Source organism: Lactuca virosa, chromosome 3 (assembly GCF_052849685.1).
Source record: "Lactuca virosa cultivar CGN04683 chromosome 3, Lactuca_virosa_CGN04683_v6, whole genome shotgun sequence".
In the NCBI taxonomy this organism is placed as follows: Eukaryota; Viridiplantae; Streptophyta; class Magnoliopsida; order Asterales; family Asteraceae; genus Lactuca; species Lactuca virosa.
In genome coordinates this window covers 25,676,668-25,700,860 of record NC_136428.1, presented here as the reverse complement: position 1 = coordinate 25,700,860, position 24,193 = coordinate 25,676,668, and positions in this window count along the sequence as shown.

Genomic DNA, 24,193 nt, shown 5'->3' with positions numbered 1-24,193 from the left:
TAATTGGTATGTACTTAACCCGATAATAGCATGGTTCTTTTGGGTTGCCTTCACCAGATCAATTTGATAGGATGGATATTTGAGAAAGAGGTTAATTGTGATTTATGAATATATTAGAAGTATAATATATTAATTGAGAAATCATATTATTTAATTGGTATTGATCAGGAATTAATTTGGTGATCAAAAGAGACTGATTAAATTAACGGGTACTGATTAGGTAAATCAGTAATACATATAGTTTGGGCTAATGATCCATGTTGATTAGTATGGACTAAATCTTTGTGGAGTCCATGAAGAATTAGTCCAAAGGGCTTATCATATGGATTATTGGATAATAGGCCCAAGGAAGTGAATTAGGGTTTACAAGTTGAAACCCTAGGAATTCCACACTATAAATGTAACCCCTAACACACCAAAATTGGAACCTAAGAGTTATAAGAAGAACCCTAGCCGTTTTTGGTGATTCCTAGCCTCTTTCTCATTATTCTCCATTTGTTCATGGTGTTTGTGACATATTAGAGGCATCATATTTGAGGTGCTAAGCTCTTGAAAGGCCAAGTTCTACAAGCTAAACCAATGAGGTATTCTTCTAACTTATTTTATGATTCAAATATCAAAGTTGTATGCTAGTTAGGATTCATGCTTTGGAAAATGAAAATTGCATGTATAACTAGAGAAAAGTTAGATCCAAAGCATTAGGGTTGTATATGCACCCTAGGAGTGTTATAGTACCTAAAACCCAACATGGGTATCGGTTATGGAGCCTCGAGTCATGAAGTTCTTGGTGAATGTATCAAGTGTTTGCCAGGTGGGGGTACACCTGAGCTGACAAGGGTTGGATACAATGTGAAATTTTTTGAATTGATCATCTTTTCTCGTAGAAGCAGTGGTTGGTAATGGCGTGTCCGGGAGTCAAGGATTTATCTTGAAAGATCTAGTATGCTCAAGGGTCATATTAAAGTGATATTGCTAAATAACATGTGATACTAATGGGTCACACTAACAACAACTTGATACAATTGATTATTTATTAGAAATTGATTTTAATAAATATTCAATAAAACTCTTATAATTAAATTAGAAATTATTTATTTCATGGAAATAATAATTTTCATTAGCAAGTAACAAAATATATCATATGTTATGATTTATTAAGTCATGTACAAACTTTTAGACTAGTTGAATCCTTTTGTCTTTTTCCTAAAAGACAAGGTTTATATTTTATATAAGAGTTTATAAAAGTTTGACTTTCTTTCTTTTTTTTATGTATAATTTCGATATTTGCATGAAAGGAAGAGAAGTATGGCTTTTCCATTAGTTTATTCAAAAGAAATCGTGCTTTAGAAGCATGCTTGGACATAATTATGACAAGGGGAAAGTTTTGTCTAAAGTGGAAGTACCTAATGGGTAAAGACTTCACTTTAAGACACTACATAATGAGGCTTGCATTCTTGAATGCTTTGCCTCATTCTTCTTGCTTATGGCCGAGAGCATTCTTCCATCTCCTCCTCTCTTCTCTTGCTTTGAACACTTGAAGATTTGATGCTTGCATTTTGCTCTCTTTGAACCATACTTGGGTTTGGTTCAAAAAGTTAAGAGTTTTATACAAAGAACTAGCATTCTATATCAAGTTGAGTCATTGTTGGTGTCTCAAAGGTTCCACATTCTTCATTAACTTCCAAGCCTCCCAAGAGGACCCAAAGAACTGCAAAGGTTGTTATTTCTTCACCTCTTCTTTGGTTGGTGTTTTAATCTTTCTATAACTTGCAAGAAGATCCTTGGTGGATATAAAATGTTTATGTTATTTCAAAATTAAAGTCTTCCGTTGCCATATCTTTCAAGTTTATGAAACTATTTTTTGATCTAAAATCCAACAATTGGTATCAGAGCCATCTTGCAAGTTTGGTTAAATTTTTTTTTTATTTTTGGAAATCTTGGTTTTTGAAGAATATGGATAACTTGTTTTTGTATAAAAAATAAGTTCATACATATTTTCTTTGACAACTTTTAATTGTTAATTAATGTGACAAAAGTTTCATGCATATTTTGTCATTTAAAGTTGTCTTAGAAAAACAAATGTTGTTTTATGTATATGTTGATGTATGATGTGCATAAACTAGCCAAGGACCAATGTGTTGTTATGTTGTTGTGTTTGTTGTTTTTTTTTTGTAAAAATGGTTGTAATAATTTATTTATTCATATGGTATGTAATAATTAAATATATTAGTTTTTTCTTGTTTATTTTTATAAAGTAATAGATTAGTTTTTAGAAATAATTTATTTGTACAAAGATGTAACAAGAAATGAAGTTGGAGCCATTTTTTGAAGACAAAAGGGCAATTTTCGAGTTCATACATGTGCTGGGCAGAAAGATGACACCTTCTGAAAAGTGCCATGAATGCTACACATGTGCTGAACATAAAGATGACACTTTCTGAAAAGTATCATAAAAGCTGCAGTCTTTCCTTTAAAGAAGTTTTTCAAACCTTTTGCAAGAAATGGGTGTTTACTCAAGTGGGAGCTTCTACAACAACATTACAAGAATATTTTGGTCCCCTTAAATGTCCCTTTATGAATGAACTTGACATCTTTTGTGTTGGCTCACAAAAATATCATTAGTTGGTTATGTTTATGCACATATCATTTTTATGCATGTTTGTGTTGTTTATTTTAAGCAATTATTATGTGTGGTTGATAAATTAGTTTTTCACATGCTAAGATAATTTTGGACAAAATAAACATCCCATGGAGTTTTGGTTTTTCAAAATTGGACATAAGATGTAACAAGTTATTAATTTTAAAATAAAACCCAGTTTTATAAAATCGTTAATAACGGCAAATTTTGAAATACTCCATTATAAGTTTTAAAATGGTGATTTTTGTAACATATAAAAACTCCAAATATATAAGTAATAAAATGAAGTTTTATTAGAGATATAAAATGTTCAAATGCATTCAAACATAATACCGGTTATTGAAATTGAATTGCGTCAAATTATATAAAAACTAGCTTTTTATATAGAACCTTTAAAAGGTAATTTTCTTTTAAAAATTGATACCATGGTTTATTATATGCATGTAATAACCATGATATTATATGTTTTTAAACTAGAATTATAAAACATATAAAGACCCTTTTTACAAACCTCAAATCTATGCAATCCTTTTGAATAACACTCGCACGTCTCTTGTATGCACTAGTGGGATAAAGGATACCTAACCGCTTAGTGTTATCTTTTAATGGTCGGGGTGTATTCGAGATTTCTATAACCATGTTATAGGCCGATTACACAAGTTTTTCAAATTGGACGATTTGATCGGAAATCTTTTGTGATAAAGGATACCTAAGCAAGAGAGTTCTGATGCATAGATGGGATCAAACATGTCTAATCAAATTTGTTATTAGTAATCCCATAAATCTAGGAATTATATGGTGAGATATAATTGATAATCGATATCTACTGGGTTGAAGTCAAATGGATGGGATAAAGGATTCCTAACCATTTATTTGTTTTGCAACTTGGATCCTAGACTTTGATAATTAATGTTTTTGAAAACTAAAAGGGTATTAATTATTAAAGATTAAATATTGAAAATACTAAATGAATTTTGTTAAAACTTTTGTAGTTAAATAATTCATTCTCATTATCATGAATTGTCATTTTCTTTAATGACTTAATGAAACAATAACGTTCAATAGATACAACTTTAATGAATGGGTTCATGTCTTAAGAGACAATCTCGTAAGAGATATGAAATTGTATACACTTAAAGGTCTTGGTCCTAAACTATTTGTTTTGAGCAATGAACCTGAACATGATACCTATTTAAGGCATCACCATGATGCTTAAGATGTTTCTAAAATCAAGCTAGGAATAGTTATTCATGACTTCTAGGAAGTCTTGGATAATTTAAACATGTATATCTGATGATATAACAGGTCAAGCAATATTCCAATTAATACAATGATATTTTAGTTAAAGCTAGTTTAAACATTGGAATAATGCAAGAAATCTACTAAAGCCCAAGAAATCTACTAAAGCCCACATAGATGGATCTTGTTTCTTTTGTGAAGAAACTGGACACTGGGAGAGGATTTACTCCTCTTATTTAGAAAGAAAATCTGGAAGAGACTAGTACTTCTTGTATCTACTAGATAGAACTCATACTTTTCATATAACACTTAAGTACTTGGTACTTAAATGTTAATCTAATATTTGTAAATGGCTTGCATATATTTACTGAATAGTACCAGCTGAGCACAATCAAGTTGAAACTACACTCTCGGAGTTTAGTTTATTATTTATGCTTAGAACATAAATTACTTGTAATGTAAAACAATATTTGTTTTGGAACAATATATGTTTGAATTTTAGCATGTCTAAGTTTATGTCTCAGTTATTTTATTCAAATGTTTGATAATTTACTCAATCGTTTTTCATAACGATAATATTCATATTCTGAAATGATTAACTTCTATTTATGAGACTAGATCTCTTAATAGAATTATGATGTAAATATCAACATTTCGTAAATAAAATTAAGTTCTATATGAAAGCACTTTTGATTTAAACTTATTTTAAATCAAACTCATCTTTGACATTGTTATCCTTATTATATAAATGACATTCACATATTCCAACTTCAAGAAAGGGATCTTTGAAGGCAAATAGTGTAGTTTATTTGACATATGTGAAACTTATTTATATGTAAAGGATTCCTAATGATATTTTCACTAAGGTGTAGAGAAAATAATTAAGGAACTATACACTTTGGTATATGACTTCTTTTCTAATGAATGTCTAAGATTAAGCACAGGATACCAAATCAACTTTATCAACAACTATAGTAGTTTTAATTATATTTTACGTGGTAAAACATAATTGTGAAATCTTGTTGAAGATTTCAAAAGTTGAGATACAAACCAGTAAGAACCATCTAAGGCCTTAACGATAATAAAGGATGAATTAAATCTTAGTTGGTATGATTTACTTTCTAATCGTAGAAATATCGTCCTTTAATCTTTTTTTGGGATATAACTTCAATCACTATTAACTGTATCTTGAATACAAACACCAACTAATAAGTAGCTTAAACACTTTATAAGATTTAGTATGGAAGGGTTACATCCTCATCTTACTTAATGTTTTGTGGATTTAAAGCCGATGTTGGACTAAAGCTTCTAAACCCAAAATCTACTAAATACATATTTTTATAATACTCTAAATGTGGCTTATATTATTATATGCAAACCCGCCAAGAATAAGTCCTCTTATTCTTGTGAAAGCTAAGTTAGTAGAAAGCAAGCTTCTAATGACAAAGCAAGTGGGAGGTACATGGAACTTGAAGCAGCTCAAGAACCATAACCTTGTGTAGTAATAGTTGGCACCAATTTTAACAAGGATTGTTAAAATTGAATAATAGCTATTCACAAACACAAATTGTTCGCATTAATGGTAGAAACCATCTATGACTTGAGAAATGTGGAATCTCTCATTGATGAGCTTTTATTGATGGTTTCTGGAAAATTCATCAAATACCAAGATGTTATGTTAGATCTTGAATCTGATAAATGACTTAGAGTCATGAACATGAGATGTAATCCATGTATAATAATCAAGAATGGCCTTGATTAAAATTTGTCCCTATAGCAAGGCTAGAAGGAGTAAATAATTCTTCTAGAAAGAATAATTTACATGGATAACCATACACATTTAAAGCAAAACTTGTAGTAAAAGGATTTTCTCATACTCATGTCACTGAATATGGTCCTCATAATACTCATGGCATTGACTGTGATCAAACCTTTTTCACGAGTAGATATGATTAGATCAACAACGATATTATTTACTATAAATTCATATTCTTAATATGAGATATAGTAAATAGATTTCAAGAAAGACCGCTTTTCTTAATAGACATCTATAGGAAGATATCTATATAGATTAGCCTGGAGGTTTTCTTAATCCAAGTTATCCTAACAAAATGTGTAGAGCTTGATCCACTTCTGGATATAAAGCAAACATCTTAATGTTGCAATCATCATTTTATCTAAAACCACAAGGTATGTTTTTATATCAAAATGAATAGAACATGTGTGTTTACTAAGAACTAGTGGGAGCATAGTGAAATTCCTAATCTTGTATGAGTGAGACATACTTAATCATTTGAAATCACATTCAGACTAAGCAAGGTCGTTTTCACCTTGACTCGGAAAGTGTTTCTAAAATGAAAGACTTAGGAAGGAGAAGATACATTCTTGGAATGTAAAATCTATAAGAGATAGATAAAATGAATGTTAAAAGTTTCATGTCCTTATACATATATTGGCAATATATTGAAAGGGATCAAGACACAAGATTCTTTTGGAGAATTCTTGGCATTGTCTTATGGCATCATTTTGAGCTAGCCTCAAAAGTACATAGTTCATATGTTTGAACTAGATGAAATGATTTATATTCTATTTGCGTGGAAAATGGATTCATAATTTACGCCATATTATGCATAGGACATGGTATTTGATCATGCTGTAAGCATGTCATAGGATACTAATTGAATACATGGTTAAGTCACTGGATGACTAAGAGAGCATCCTAAGAGTACTTTAGAAGAACTAAGAGAATGCATATGAGACAATCAGTTTAGAAAGGATCTTTATGGAAAGAGCTACACAAGATGTTAATTTCTAAACAGATATAAATAATTATGAATTATAATTGGATTTTGACTTCATTATGGAATGAATAGTAAGTTTTGCTGGAATGAGGTCCAAGCAAAACATAATGACATAATTTACTACAAAATAAGAATGCACTACTTTAGAAGTTGAATTCAAATATGATAGGATGAATGGGATCATTGAAAAACTATGTTGATTTCTGCCATTCAAGGATCACACAGAAATCTTTGTGACTTTGAGAGTATACTTAATCAAGGTAAGTGACTCTATGTCACGAAAGAACACCAATCATATTCTCCAAGATATTTAACTATACTTAGAGTAAATTTAAGTATGGAGATGTTAGTATTCACAGAATTCACACAAATTAAATTTTGTCATTTCCATTGATAAAATCACTCTTTTGAGTTAAGTATGAATGGTCACACTTCAGCTATAAGACTTTATTATTCTAGAAATGGATTTTTGATTTGGATTTAGTATTTGGATATTGGAACATTATAACAACAACTATTAGATAATGTTATAATATATTAGGATATAGTCATCACATTAATACTTGTTGTGTTCTATATTAACATGTTTAATCCATGAATAATGTTATTATTCTAAAAGTTCATAGTCGGTCATAATTGTGGGAGCAATTATGAAGTAAGACTAATATGAATCGGATTGGTTGACTCTCACTAGATGAAAGTAGGCAAGTGGTTGTAACCAAGTTTCATAGGTACTTGTCAGAGAACTAGTATTGAACTGACCCGCATCAAGATCATCTCATGGATCGCTATCGTGAATGATACTTGATTAAAAGGTATTATCTTTGTATCCTTAACACCTGAGATACATAGTGGGACTTAAGTGTAGGGAGTACTATCCTTTGAAATGGTCAAATGTCGTTCCTTAGCCGGGCAGTTATAAAAGCCATTTTAAGGTATGGTGTGAACTACATAAGAGGCTTATGTAGTCAAGATGGGATTTGTTCCTCTTATGTGTTGAGATTTAGACATCTAAAGCGCCTTACCAAAAGTTGAACAACCAATGAGATTGATTGCGATCTGTATCTCATATTCAACATGATGTCTGTAGCAAAGGGATAACTGATAAACTTACCTTATACACCAATTGTAGCTTTGAGCTTTTAGGGAATTGGGTGTTGATAGAATGGCACAAACAGTTGTATGGTCTTAGGGGCAGTGAAATGTTGCTAGACGTTCACCATTGTCTATATCAGTCTAATATGAGTCTTGCGCAAGTGGGAGATTGAAAGATCTAGTATGCTTAAGAGTCATATTAAAGTGTTATTGCTAAATAACATATGATACTAATGGGTCACGCTAACAACAACTTGATACAATTGATTATTTATTAGAAATTGATTTTAATAAATATTCAATAAAACTCTTTTAATTAAATTGGAAATTATTTATTTCATGGAAATAATAATTTTCATTAGCAAGTAACAAAATATATCATATGTTATGATTTATTAAGTCATGTACAAACTTTTAGACTAGTTGAATCCTTTTGTCTTTTTCCTAAAAGACAAGGTTTATATTTTGTAAAAGATTTATAAAAGTATGACTTTCTTTCTTTTTTTATGTATAATTTCGAGATTTGCATGAAACGAAGAGAAAATTGGCTTTTCCATTAGTTTATTCAAAAGAAATCATGCTTTAGAAGCATGCTTGGACATGATTATGACAAGGGGACATTTTTGTCTAAAGTGGAAGTACTTAATGGGTAAAGACTTCACTTTAAGACACTATATAATGAGGCTTGCATTCTTGAATGCTTTGCCCTATTCTTCTTGCTTATGGCCGAGAGCATTCTTCTCTCTCCTCCTCTCTTCTCTTGCTTTGAACACTTGAAGATTTGATGCTTGCATTTTGCTCTCTTTGAACCATACTTGGGTTTGGTTCAAAAACTTAAGAGTTTTATACAAAGAACTAGCATTCTACATCAAGTTGAGTTATTGTTGGTGTCTCAAAGGTTCCACATTCTTCATCAACTTCCAAGCCTCCCAAGAGGACCCAAAGAACTGCAAAGGTTGTTATTTCTTCACCTCTTCTTTGGTTGGTGTTTTAATCTTTCTATAACTTGCAAGAAGAACCTTGGTAGATATAAAATGTTTATGTTATTTCAAAATTAAAGTCTTCCGTTGCCATATCTTTCAAGTTTATGAAACTATTTTTTTATCTAAAACCCAACATATCTAAGGTTTATGGTACTACTAAAGGTCTCACACTGGAAGGGTGTGATACGCTTCTGGAAGAGAGTGAAGTTTGGACCCCCAGTATATTTGACCGTTCCGTGTGATCGCAGGGTAGGCAGGGTGGCCTATCGGTTGGATTTTCCAAGTGAGGTTAGTCAGATCCACAACATATTCCATGTCTCTCAGTTGCAAAGTGTGTGTTGGACGGTGAGGTAGTGGTCCCCTTGGATGATATTCAGGTCGATCAGCGCCTGAATTATATTGAGAGGTTGGTGGCTATATTGGAGAGAAAAATGAAGTTCCTTCTCAACAACGAGATACCTTTGGTAAAAGTTCAGTGGCAGCATCAGAGAGGCTCCGAGTGGACCTAGGAAACGAAGGCTGAGATGCGGGGGGATTATCCTAAGTTGTTCGCGACGGCCGACTTCGAGGACGAAGTCTAGCTCAAGTGGGGGAGAATTGTAACATCTCGTTGTCAAGGTAATTTCAACTTCAACCCTATGTTTTAATAATATTGCAATTTTGACCCTTGAGTTGAGAAAGGTTACTAGATTGGCCCATTGTGGCAATTTTGTAATTTCACCCAAGTGGAGTATGTTGAGCGTACGTTGTGTACGTTAGGAGTACTAGGACGCGCCCTAGTACGCTGGGCGTACACCTCGTATGCAGGGCGTACGTGATGAGATGGTAAACCCTAATTTTTAGGGTTTGGTTCATATTTAAACCTCATTATAGCCTCATATCTAATTCTTCTTCAGCCTCCCTCCGTGAGAAACGACCTCCAAGAAAACCTAAGTGGATGAGTGCATTGTGGATCCCTTTTGAGTGTTTAGAAGTGTCGTTAAAGAAGAAGAGAGTGGTGAGAAGAGCTTGGAGTTTGAGAAGTATCTTGGATTTAGAATCTCTTTCTTGTTAGGAACCTCCAGAAAGTAAAAAGTTCTCATCTTGATCACTCCATCTTTTAGCTCTAGACTTTTCCTCCATTAAGACACTTTTTGTCCTAAAAATAGTGATTCTTGAGCGTTGCATGTTCTTAACCCAATAAGTCTTCCTTTCAGACCTTATGAGGGGTATTGAGTCATAAAAATGTAGTCTTGAGAGTTAGTTCCACTCCATGCAAGCTATGGAAGGTCTTAATGCATTAAGATGTTGAGGGTTTATGTTTTAAGCACTTAATAGACATGAAAATTCATAAAGTTGGAAACTTTATGACTCTTAGTGTTATTTTGGCCTTGGATCTGAAAGTTGGACGTAAGAGCTTAAGCCATTTAGCTCTTATTGAAGATTTAGAAAGTCTGGGCGTACGCCCTACGTAACCTGGAGTATGCAGCACGTACGTGGTCAACCATCCCGACTGCGGCTAAGACTCGAGTATGCCCTGCATGCCTTCGAAGTATGCCCCGCGTACGAAGTTGAGTTGACTCGGCTGTGTTGACCCCTTTGACTTGCTGACTTTGACCAAGTTTGACTTAAGGTTATTTTGGATGGTGTTTGAGAATTTGTCATTTGGATGGATAGGTGACCTATAGAGCGGTGTACTCAACCAGCCTTGGACTTTGACTTTTGTTGACTACGTTGACTGTTGACTTTTAGACCAAGTTTGACTTTAAGTCAAACATGAGGGTTTGGATTGGTGATTAAGTTTTATATGGTTCTGATGTTAGTGGATCCGTGGGAGCAAGCAGTGTAGCAGGGAGCGTATCGTGGTGTTCTCGGGTTTCTTCATTTCACGTGAGTTTCACCTCAGTGTATCGTGGGTCGAAGGCACCAATGTCGACCCACTAGTTTTGGTTATCAATTAGTAGATGGATACATTTGGGGTTGTATATATTCACGTAGGATAGACTGAGAACTCTTGATCTAGGCTCTCTTACATGTTCCTTGTTTGGTTGTGGTTCTAGAGTAGGATCTCTTGTCCGGGTGTCTATCTCACCTATGATTATATACGGTCATGCATTTCTTAGAGTATTGCTATTTTTTATGTTGTTGTGCTGTAGGGATCTGTTAGATCTGTATTTTGGTATCGAGTATGTTGCTATGCTATAGTGATCTGTTAGATCGGTATCCTGTTATACAGGATGTTGTTATGTTGTAGTGATACGTTACATCGGTATCCCGTTATATAGGATGTTGTTATGATGTAGTGCACTGTTGGATGTGTATGTTATTTGTGCTTACTCGTTGTCATCTAGTTGAGTGCCCTAGGGACTGTATGCAGTCATGTAGGATAGCCTGAGAACTCTTAATCTAGACTTTATTTCTTGTTCCTTGTTTGGTTGTGGCTCTAAAGTAGGATCATCTGTTCGGGTGGCTATCTCACCTCTAGGTACTTATGGTTACGCATTTCATGGAGGTTAGTTGGTTGAGGGATTGTGTGATGTGAGAGAACTAGTAGGCGGTAGTGAGCTATATGATTGTTGTTTATCTATATTATGTGCATACTTGATCCGTGTTTGTTTATATGTCGACATATGGTAGTGGTGGGTTGAGGCGGTCCTACGTTGTACTGTAGGACAAGATACCCAGTGCGGGCCGACTGTAAGTCATAGGCACAGAGGCTCTGGAAGAGCGGTTGGGTTGAGGCGGTCAGTCAACAAATCCTAGGTATTCCAACCCGATGGCTGAGTGGACCCGAAGCATGCTTGTATGTTTATTATATGGGGTATTTTGGGGGAGACTCACTAAGCTTTATGCTCACCCAGTTGTTTGTGGTTTTAGGTATCATCGGTGACTATGGGAAGGCAAAGGCGGGACTATATGCACTCATCAGCAGCATTGAGGATTTCATGTTCATTATAATACTCTGGTTTCTATTAATTGTACTTGAGAATAAATGGTTTTTTAAAAATGATTTGCAATTGAGGAGCTTTACTTTAAATAAAAATGAAAATTTTTCGCCGTGAAAATGGGACCTTTCAAGTTGGTATCAGAGCCCTGGTTTGAATGAATTGGAGGAACAATTGTGTGAATCCAGTCTCAAAGTAGGATCCGAGAGTTTTTGCAAAGTGTTTTTTTTGAAAAATAATTTCTAATAAAAGTCTTGGGTTAGGGACATGGGCTCGGTCTCTTGTCATATTCTTGATTGATTGTTGGCTTGGGATCGAGAACATGGGCCTTGACTTAACTTTGACTTTTTCAGGAAGATGTGGTGTGTACAGTAAGCCAGAGCTCGAACAGGAGAGTGGTTCCCAAAATACTCATACTTGTTATGTATGTCGAGTTTGATTTTGCTAATATATGAATTATTAGTGGATAAAGTTCTTTAGAAACTGATGGATAGAAATGCCTAATTCTGTCATGTCTTATGATATAGGAAGTTGCTTGTCCGATATATATTACTTGATTGTGAGATTGTTACGTGTATGTTGATTAGTTGTATATGGTCGGATTGAATAGCCTTAGAATGAAGACTTGGCCTTCCTTCCTATTCCTTGTCTGATTATGGACTTAGGGAAGATCTATATAATCTCGTATTTTGTACAACAAGCATGCACAAAAGCAACCGGTGGTGCGAGAGCGAGGATAATCCTAGGAAGAGAACCTAGGAAGTTGGTTGTAGCTCATAGCAGAAGTGGTGTTAGCACACCTAGGAGTGGTCTAGTGAAGTGACTTGGGACCTTGGGATGAATTCTGAATCGACTACGGATAAGTGTGGAAGGTAGTATGGGCCCGTACTACTTAAATCGCAGGATCCGTATGAGATTTCAGAGAAATTTTGAGGCCAATAAGTAACTAATAGGTGTAGGGCCTGGTGTGTTGAACACTATGTTGTGATGTCTGATCTTTTCTTGGTATATTCTTAGTATGGTGGCTAATAGAGGTTCAGGATTTGAAGCAGGTGGCCAGAGTAGGCCAGGATTGACTGAGGACCGGGTCAGGGAGATGATTCATGATGAAGTTGTTTCTATTGTCCGGGAGCATATACCGGAGCTGTTTGGGTCTATCAAGACCGCTATGATGGAGTTCTTCGATGGCCGATACGCTGCACTTCTGAGACAGTCGCTGTTGCAGCTACCGTGGCCGTCACTGCAACACGATTGGTGTTGGGAGAGCTTTCCAGTACCGAGACTTTGACAATATGAAGCCCCCGGTGTTTGACGAGGTTCAGGATCTGATCATTGCTATGAGGTGGTTGTCAGATGTTGAGGGATGTTTCTTTACTTGTTCTTCCCCAGCTGACCAGAAGGTCAAGTACGCTCTAAACCTTCTTCGGTCTAGAGCGACGGATTGGTGGAGACTGGTGAGTAGTTCATACACCCCAGAGCAGCAAGTTGCAGTATCATGGGAGCAGTTCTCTGATATGTTCCGTACGAGATATGTTCCTTTTGTGGAGAGGGAGAGACTGGCCCAAGAGTACCTTGATCAGAGATAGACGACCGAGTCGGTGACGAAGATCACCAGGATGTTCAATGAGAGGTATTTGTTTTGTCCTAAGTTTGTTGCTTCAAAGAAGGCTCATATGACTTGGTATTTAGGCATGCTCAAGACAGATATTCGGCCGTTTATGTGTACCCGACAATACCACACTCTCGCTGAGCTTCAGGATGCCATAAGGAGGCGAGAGATTGAGAACAAGACCCAGGAGAGGGACAAGTGTTAGGCTCTGGATCAGTCCCAGCCTACAGCGAAGCGGTTCAAGTTCGCCGGTCGGAGTTTGGGATCAGTTGGAGGGAGGTGCCGATCTTTTGTATGTCACAGGTGTGGCGAGGAGGGTCATTTTAGAAGAGACTACATGCGGAGTGCGCGATTTTATTTTCATTGCAACCAGGAAGGCCACATTAGAGCTCGTTGTCCTTTTCACATTTCCGGTGAGGTGTTGGATCCCATGCCCCTAGCTTGGAAGTGGCCCGACGATCGTCATGGGACGGCCGAAGTTCCGAGGACAGAGAGTTGAGTTGGTAGTTCTTCATTTTAGAAATTGTAGTGGTACTAGTATTTACCTGTAATTTCTGTTTTTTGTTTCAAGGTTCAGTTGTAATCTCGGATGATCAGTTAAATGGAAGTATATTGGTGTGATTTGGTTAATATAATTTCATGTATTAATGGGTTAATTATCTTTGTCATCAGATTGTATGTGTATTGGTATTTATGATGTTGTATGGATTCAGATTCTCCTGTGTATTTGGATATCAGTGGTTGGGATCAAGTGGTGGAGTTCAGGTTAGTCTGAGTGTCGAAGGATTGTGAAGTTGTCAGATTCTAGCATATTTCAAGTGAAGAAGAGTGGGACCTCGCAGTAGGAAGACCATGTGCCAAGGTTTGGTTCTTGGTCAGATTTCTCCGAGTTCAAGACTTTCGCGCAATTGCTGAAACTTTTGGTTTCGCATCAAGATCATCGTCGTTCGTGGTGTTTCCGACAAATTTGAGTTTAAGACAACTACGTGGTGGTTGATTGGTGGTGCGGAGTTGATCACGATTGTTTATTTCTTCTGCTTGTGGTACTTTCAGGGTTGGTGCATTGTTGGAAGTCGGGAGACTCACGAATCAGTGGTCTTAGATAAAGTGAGCAGTTAAGGGTTGTTGGGAGTATCATTCGTGTATCAGGAAGTCTCTTGCGGAGTTTTTGCACTATAAACCTCGTCTGTTTGTGAGTCGTTATTAGGGGTTTGGATACCAAGGTTGGGTATCGATTATGGAGTCTCGAGTCATGAAGTTCTTGGTGAATGTCTCGAGTGTTTGCCAGGTAGGGGTACACCTGAGCTGATAAGGGTTGGATGCAATGTAAAAAATTTCGAATTGATCATCTTTGCTCATAGAAGCAGTGGTTGGTAATGTCGTGTCCGGGAGTCAAGGATTTTTCTAAGGTTTATGGTACTACTGAAGGTCTCACACTGTAAGGGAGTGATACGCTTTAGGAAGAGAGTGAAATTTGGACCCCCGGTATATTGAACCGTTCCTAGTGATCGCCAGGGTAGGCTGGGTGGCCTACCGGTTGGATTTTACAAGCGAGATTAATCAGATCCACAATAGATTCCATATCTCTAAGTTGTGAAAGTGTGTGATGGCGGTGAGGCAGTGGTCCCCTTGGATGATATTCAGGTCGAAGAGCGCCTGAATTATATTGAGAATCCGATGGCTATATTGGAGAGAAAAATGAAGGTCCTGCTCAACAAAGAGATACCTTTGGTAAAAGTTCAGTGGCAGCATCGGAGAGGCTCCGAGTGGACCTGGGAGCCGTAGGCTGAGATGCGGGAGCATTATCCTGAGTTGTTCGTGACGGCCGACTCCGAAGACGAAGTCTAGTTCAAGTGGGGGAGAATTGTAACATCCCGCTATCAAGGTAATTTCAACTTCAACCCTATGTTTGAATAATATTGAAATTTTGACTCTTGAGTTGAGAATGGTTACTAGATTGGCCCATTATGGCAATTTTGTAATTTCACCCAAGTGGAGCACACTGAGCGTACGTTGTGTACGCTAGGCATACTAGGGCGAGCCCTAGTACGCTGGGCGTACACCTCGTACGCAGGGCATACATGATGAGATGGTAAACCCTAATTTTAAGGGTTTGGTTCATATTTAAACCTCATTATAGCCTCATATCTCATTCTTCTTCATCCTCCGTCTGTGAGAAATGACCCCAACCAAATCCTAAGTGGATGAGTGCATTTTGTATCCTTCTTGAGTGTTTAGAAGTTTCGTTAAATAAGAAGATAGTAGTGAGAAGAGCTTGTAGTTTGAGAAGCATCTTGGATCTGGAATCTCCTTCTTGATAGGAACCTCTGGAAGGTAAAAAGTTCTCATCTTGATCACTCCATCTTGTAGCTCTAGACTTTTCCTCCATCAAGACACTTTTTGTCCCAAAAATGGTGATTCTTGAGCATGGCATGTTCTTGACCCAATAAGTCGTCCTTTCGGAACTTATGAGGGGTCTTGAGTCATAAAAATGTAGTCTTGAGGGTTAGTTCCACTCCATGCAAGCTATAGAAGGTCTTAATGCATTAAGACGTTGAGGGTTTGTGTTTTAAGCACTTAATAGACATGAAAAGTCATAAAGTTGGAAACTTTATGACTCTTAGAGGTATTTTGGCGTTGGATCTGAAAGTTAGACTTGAGAGCTTAAGGCATTAAGCTCTTATTGAAGATTTGGGAAGTATGGGCGTACGCCCTGCGTAACCTGGAGTATGTAGCGCGTACGTGGTTAACCATGCCGACTACGGTCAAGACTCGAGTACGCCATGCGTACCTTCGGAGTACGTCCCATGTACGAAGCTAAGTTAACACGGTTGTGTTGGCTCCATTGACTTGCTGACTTTGACCAAGTTTGACTTAAGGGTATTTTGGATAGTGTTTGAGAATTTTTCATTTGGATGGATAGGTGACCTATAGAGGGGTATACTCAACCAGCCTTGGACTTTTACTTTTGTTGACTCTGTTGACAGTTGACCTTTTGACCAAGTTTGACATTAAGTCAAACATGAGGGTTTGGATTGGTGATTAAGATTTTATATGGTTCTGATGTTAGTGGATTCGCGGGAGCAAGCAATGTAGCAGGGAGCGTATCACGGTGTTCTCGGGTTTCTTCAATTCACGTGGGTTTCGCCTCAGTGTATCGTGGGTCGAAGGCACCAATGTCGGCCCACTAGTTTTGGTTATCAATTAGTAGAGGGATGTATTAGGGGGTTTATATGTTCGAGTAGGATAGACTGAGGACTCTTGATCTAGGCTCTCTTACCTGTTCCTTGTTTGGTTGTGGTTCTAGAGTAGGATCTCCTGTCAGGGTGTCTATCTCACCTATGATTATATACGGTCATGAATTTCTTGGAGTATTTCTATTTCGTATGTCGCTATGTTGTAGGGATCTGTTAGATCTGTATTATGGTATCGAGTATGTTCCTATGCTATAGTGATTTGTTTGATCGGTATCCTGTTATATAGGATGGTGCTATGCTGTAGTGATCTATTAGTCGGTATCATGTTATATATGACGTTTCTATGCTATAGTGTACTGTTGGATCTGTATGTTATCCGTGCTTACTGGTTATCATCTAGTGGAGTTCCCTAGGGACTGTATGTAGTCATGTAGGATAGCCTGAGAACTCTTGATCTAGGCTTTATTTCTTGTTCCTTGTTTGGTTGTGGGTCTAGAGTAGATCATATGCTCGGGTGGCTATCTCACCTCATGATACTTATGGTTACGCATTTCATGCAGGTGAGCTGGTAAAAGGACTGTGTACTATGAGAGAACTAGTAGGCAGTAGTGAGTTATATGATTGTTGTTTGTCTATATTATGTGCCTACTTGATCCGTGTTTGTTTATATGTCGACATATGGTAGTGGTGGGTTGAAGCGGTCCTGCTTTGTGCTAGAGGCCACGATACCCCGTGTGGGTCGGCTGTAAGTTGTAGGCATGGTGGCTCTGGAAGAGCGGTTGGGTTGAGGAGGTCGTTCAATAAACCCAGGGTATTCCATCCCGATGACTAAGTGGACCCAAAGCATGCTTGTATGTTTATCGTATGGGGTATTGGAACATCCCATCTCCAAGGTATGAAATTTTAAGGATTTTGCATAACACCTAACACCTAATCGAAGAGTTGGAGGCCCCAACTCGTCGTGTAGAAACTAATAAAGCCGCACGGATTATGGAACCTACTAGACGTGTTGGAGGACCCCAACTCGACGAGTTGAGGCTGTGCATGAAAATCCTAATTTCTAGGCTTTGCACCCTATTTAAAGGACCTTAAGTCCCCTCACCATCCTCCCTTACCACCTTATCATCCAGAGAGAAACCCTAGCTTTTATTTATTACTTCCTTGAGATTTAATAAGCTTAAAGAGTGTTATTTGGTGCATTTCTTGAAGAAGCTTGAAGTGATAAGTGCATAGCTGAAGGAGGAGGTTGTAGATCCGACATCTACATTGCTTTTACAACCATTTGGAGGTAAAAAGGCATTACCTTGAACTCTTGTTTCCTAGATATTCTCCTATAGATGTTTAGTGCATTTTTATCCCATTTTGGAACCATTTTCGGAGTGAAGCATGATTTGAAGTTATGACTTCAGATCTGGACACCATTAGGCCTCCTTGGGCCTAAAGATTCAAGCTTTATCAAGCTTTGGTCGTCCTCCATGCCCTAACCCCTTATTAAGTTTCATATAAGTGTTTTAACCCCTTGGATGCCATGCATGGACGTAAAGTTAGCAACTTTACGTGGTATCTCAACCTTAGGAAAATGTGAAATCATAGTTACACTTTGCACCTTGTCAAGTCGTTGATGGAGCGTGTGTAGTTAACCGGCACATTAACTTGGACTAGTAAGGGTGGCAAAGGGTAACTTAATGTTTATCATAAGGTCAATGGAGCGTGTGTGGTTAACCAGCACATTGATTAAGGTGATAAATGACATTAAGAGTACCAAGTACATTTGCATGGTTATTCACACCTTGTTTGTGATCCTCGGTATCCCAGTCACAAACCTGAAGGGCATAATCGAGATTTAAACATGTCATTGAGTTGTTCAATGAATCTCAAAAGATCTAGGAGTTTCAAATCCAATTAAAACTTAATTAACAAATTTCGTTTTATTGGTGGAAATTGGTAAATCGTCATTTACCTACCTTCAAATATTTTGCAAGTTGGATTACGGCATCCCTCTTCCAAATTGTAAAATATTGTGTTGGGTCCGAACCTTAATATTTCATTTGGGTGTTTTATTAAGGACTCTTCATCTAATCTAAACTTGTCTTTCTTTCTTTTCAGATGTCTTCCAACACTGCTTCGGGCTCAAACCCTATCGGCTCCTTCTCTCTCATGAACCTTTGTGGGAGAGTCATCTTTGATGGGACTAATTTAAATGATTGGATTAGGAACATCATGATGGTCACTCGCTACGAGGACAATGAATATGTCCTTGACAAGGAGCTTAAGGATATCGATGAGTCTGCTGCTACTCCTCAGGAGATTGCTGATTTCCGGGCACATGAGAAATATGCTACCAAGGTAGCTTGTATCATGATTGCCACCATGTCTCCTGAACTCCAAAAGTCCTATGAGGACTTCTACCCTTTTGAGATGCACCAGGACCTGATGGAAAGATACCATCAGAGTGCTCGTCAAGAGCGGTATGAAATCATTTGCTCCATGATTACAACAAAGATGAAGGATGGTGAACCCATCATGGGCCACTTGCAGAAAATGCAAAGGTTTGTGGACCGTCTGCTCAAATTGAATGTGAACTTTGATAAAGAGCTGGCTATAGACATTATTCTACACTCCTTACCTCCATGTTATGATCAGTTCCGCATGACATATCATATGAACAATGAGGAAGTCACTCTGAGCAAACTTCAAGGCCTTTTGAGGACTGCCGAAAGTGGTCTCAAAGGCAAATCTGTTGTAACCACTCCTACTGCTAATGCCCCTGTTCTGGAAATTAGGCAAGGTAAGGGGAAGAAGAGGAAGGTTCCTTCCAAGAGCTGCAAGGGAAAGTCTCCTGATGGATCCTCTTCAAGTGGAACCAAAGGAGGTTCTGCTACTCTCTCGGCCATCCCAAAAGAAGCAGAGTGTTTCTATTGCCATGAAAAGGGGCACTGGAAGCGAAGCTTCCCCAAGTACTTGCAGGATGTTAAGGATGGGAAGGTTAAATCCACCCATGCAGGTATTTACACTATTCTATCTAAAAACTCATCATATTCTAACTCTTGGGTTCTTGACACAGGTTGTGGAATTCACATTTGTTCTTATGTGCAGGGCCTAAAAGGAAGTAAGGATGTGGAGCACGGGAAGATAAACTTGATCATGGGGAATAGGAAGGTTTCACCTGTCACCAAGATTGGAGTTTACTCTTTATTGCTTAGTAGTGGGCTAGAAATAGATTTGAATCATTGTTGCTACTCGTCTGAAATGGCGAGAAATGTTATTTCTTTTCATGGTTTGTACAAACAAGGTTTCACATTTTCGTTTGATAATGAAATTGGTGCAATAAATGCTTATTATAATGGAGTTTTTTATTTTAAAGCATTACCTTGTAATGGTGTATATGAAACTGTGATGGTTGTACACAACTTAGGAAATAATGTGTTGTATATCGATTCTTCTAATGATTTGGATAAGGCATCCTTGTGGCATTGTCGTCTTGGACATGTCAATAAGAAGCGCATAGGTCAACTCCAGAAGGCTGGAGTCTTGGAGTCATTCGACTTAAGGTCGGATGACACTTGCGAGTCTTGTTTGCTTGGAAAAATGACTAAGTCACCCTTCACTGGTTCTTGTGAAAGGGGTGAGGGTTTGTTGGATCTCATACACACCTATGTGTGTGGGACCTTTAGAACCGCCACAAGGGATGCTAACCGCTTCTATGTGACTTTTACTGATGATTATAGCAGATATGGCTATATCTACTTAATCAAGCATAAGTCAGAAACCTTTGAGAAATTCAAAGAGTTTAAGCAAGAAGTGGAGAATCAGCTGGGCAGGAAGATAAAGATGCTCTGATCCGATCGAGGTGGTGAGTATCTTAGTATCAAATTCCTGGACTATCTTAAGGAGTGTGGAATTGTTTCACAGTTGACGCCACCTAGGACACCACAGCTTAATGGTGTGGCTGAGAGGCGTAACCGAACCTTGTTAGACATGGTTCGTTCCATGATGAGTCGAGCTTCGTTACCAATATCATTCTGGGGGTATGCTTTGGAGACTTCCGTCCATATCCTTAATCGAGTCCCAACTAAAAAGGTTGCCAAAACACCTCACGAGATATGGACAGGGAAGGTTCCCTCGTTAGCACACATCAAGGTTTGGGGTTGCGAGGATTTTGTAAGGCGCGAGACTCACGACAAGCTCGAACCTCGAAGTGAGTAGTGTATTTTCATCGGCTACCCGCAAAAGTCCTTTGGTTATCTCTTCTACAGACCGAGTGACAATGTTGTCTTCGTTGCGAGGAGAGGGGTTTTCCGAGAGAGGGAACATATATTTTAAAGGGACAGTGGGAGGCAAATTGACCTTGAAGAACTTCAAGATTCAAGTGGTGAAGGAACCTCAAACACTAGCGATCAACCTGAGGAGGAAACTCCTGTTGAGCCGATTGACGAGTCCTTACCTCTGAGGCATTTCAGTACAGTTAGAAATACACCTGAGTTTTATGGTTTCCATATGACTACTGAAGGTGATACATTTATCAGTGATAGCACACTGGTAAATTTGGATGAACCTAACAACTACAAGGAAGCCATGGCAGGCCCCGAGTTTCCTAAATGGAAAGAGGCTATAGACAGCGAGATTCAGTCCATGTATGATAATCAAGTTTGGAACTTGGTTGACAATGTACCGGGTCACAAGACAGTCGGGTGCAAATGGATCTTCAAGAAGAAGACCGACATGGATGGGAAGGTACACACTTATAAGGCGCGATTGGTTGCGAAGGGCTTTACTCAAACTCCGAGAGTTGACTATGATGAGACCTTCTCACCAGTAGCGAAGATTATGTCTATTATGGTTATGCTAGCCATTGCTGCATTTCATGACTATGAAATATGGCAAATGGATGTCAAAACCGCTTTTCTTAATGGGAAGTTGGCTGAGGATGTTTACATGAGTCAGTCAGAGGGTTTTGTCGATGCTAAGTACCAAAATAGAGTGTGTAAGCCTGAGAAGTCCATTTATGGATTGAAACAAGCATCTCATAGATGGAATCTTTGTTTCGATGAGAAAGTCAAAGAGTTTCGCTTTTCGAGAAGTGAGGATGAGTCATGTGTATATGTCAGAGCTAGTGGGAGTATAGTTAGCTTTTTGGTACTGTGTGTGGATGACATACTACTCATAGGAAATGACATCCCAACCTTGCAGGAGGTGAAATCCTGGCTTGGGAAGTGTTTTGTTATGAAGGACCTTGGAGAAGCTTCCTATATCCTAGGGATAAGGATATTGAGAGACAGGAGTAAGAGACTAATTGGACTTTGTCAAAGTACCTACTTGGACAAGGTGTTGAAGAAGTTCAACATGCATAATTCCAAGCAAGATGACTTACCGATCCAGAGCAATGCCAAACTGAGCAAGGCTCAAAGTCCGAGTACAGAGGTTGAGATAGATGATATGAGTCGATTACCATATGCTTCCGATGTTGGCTCGATCATGTATGCTATGACTTGCACTCTACCTGATGTGGCCTTTGCTTTGAGCATGGTCAGCAGATATCAAGGGAATTCGGGCAAGGCTCACTGGACTGCGGTAAAGAACATTCTCAAGTACGTACGGAGGACTAAGGATTGGGTCCTTACACTTGGTGGGAGTGATGACTTGAGAGTGGTGGGGTATAGTGATGCCAGCTTTCAAACCGACAGAGATAATTTCCGCTCTCAGTCGAGCTGGGTGTTTACCCTGAATGGAGGAGCAATTACTTGGAAAAGTTCCAAGCAGGAGACTGTAGCTGATTCAACATGTGAATCAGAGTACATTGCAGCAAGCGAAGCGACAAAGGAGGGGATATGGCTGAAGAACTTCATCGGGGACCTTGGAGTTGTCCCAGCTATAAAGGAGCCTGTAGAGATTTTCTGTGACAGCGATAGTGCGGTTGCCTTAGCCAAGGAACCAAGGGATCATGGCAGGTCCAGACACATCGACAGGAAATATCACTTCATAAGACACAAGATAGAAGAAGGACTCCTCGTGGCAAAGAGGGTATCATCAGATGAGAACCCGGCAGATCCCCTCACGAAGGGACTGAGTAGGGTTAAGCATTTAGAGCATGTGAGGCGCATTGGGCTTAGGGATGATATTAGTTTTAATGATTAGATAGCTATTTCGAAATTTGTAATAGATAAAGTGTAATTGATGTTTGATGCTTAAATAAAAGGTGTTTTTATTTACTAGTATGGTACTCTATCATGTCAATTGTTTATTATTGTTTCATTTTGCATGTTTTGACTTCCACAATAATTGTTTATTCAAACTATCCAAAGTCGATCATACTTTGGAAGTAGGTATTGAATTAAGACTGTCATGAATTTGGCTTGTAGATTGTCAGAAATGGTTAGATATTGCTATGACATTCATGAGTGCTCATAAGGTCTGAGTATTGGATTCAACCCACGCTCACTTGTATCACTTCATGGAATTTATCTCGAGGGATCGTGAGACGATAATATCATATAATCTTCAAACCTAGATATATAAGGTGTTGAATGTGAGTTTGTCGTACATTGATAGTACAAAAACGCATCGGTAACTCGATGTTATAAAACGTGTTGTTGTGTATGATTCAACGAATAGTTAGTGCAATCATATACTGTCGAAGTTTATCTGTTCCTTTTAGTCCTTGGAGGATTAAAAGCGATATTTTGGGCCCCTCGATGATTTTGTTTTGACTTATGTGTCGGTCCCGGTCAGAACTAAATTGATGTGTTCGATTAAGTTCTATGTCAAACAAATCGGAAATCGGGAAACAAACTGCTGGACAATAAGATTGACTGTATTCCATGTGTTTGTCCACCTGATATCATGAGAATAAAGGATTCTATGATCACTTGTCTAAAATGGCGTGTTCTAGTTCAACAAAGTTCTAAGAGCAACGATTGCAGGTCGGTTCCTGAAGTCGTACTTGCAACTATAGTTATTAGACTTATCCAAGTGGGAGACTGTTGGATAAGGTGTCTAAGTCCATAACTATATTTGGTATGTACTTGACCCGGTTTAGCATGGTCCATTTGGGTTGCACTTCACCAGAACAATTTGGACTTTTGAGAAGAGGATAATTATGATTTATTAATATATTATAAGTTCTAATATATTAATATGAAATCATATTATTTAGTTAGTATTGATCAAAAGTTAATTTGAAATTAATTTTGTGGTCAAAGGAGACAAATTAAATATATAGGGATTGATTGTGTAAATCATTCATTCTTATAATGTGGGCTAATGATCCATGATTCCTTATGTTGGGCTTAACCCATGTGGTGACCCATGGATACTCCATGGAGGTTAAAACCCATGGATCATGAGGAATGTGGAAAGTCATGCACATTAGGGTTTACATGGTGTAACCCTAATGTAACCACAGTATATTAGAAGCCTTGTGGTTCAAGAAATTGGCTCCTAGAGTTTTTGCAAGAGTGTGGCCGATTTTTGTGAGCTAAAGAGTCCTCTTCCAAGTTTCCAAGTGTTAGTGGTGATTTGTGATTCCACTTGAGACATTCACATTATTGGTGCTAGGCTCTTGAAACTCCAAGCAACAAGCTACAACAAAAGGAATGTTATCTTACTTGTTTCATTACCCAAGTATCAATGTTTTGTATGCTAGTTAGGGTAATACCTTGCAAAATGAAAGTTTGCATGTATAATAGAGAAAACATAGATCCAATGTAT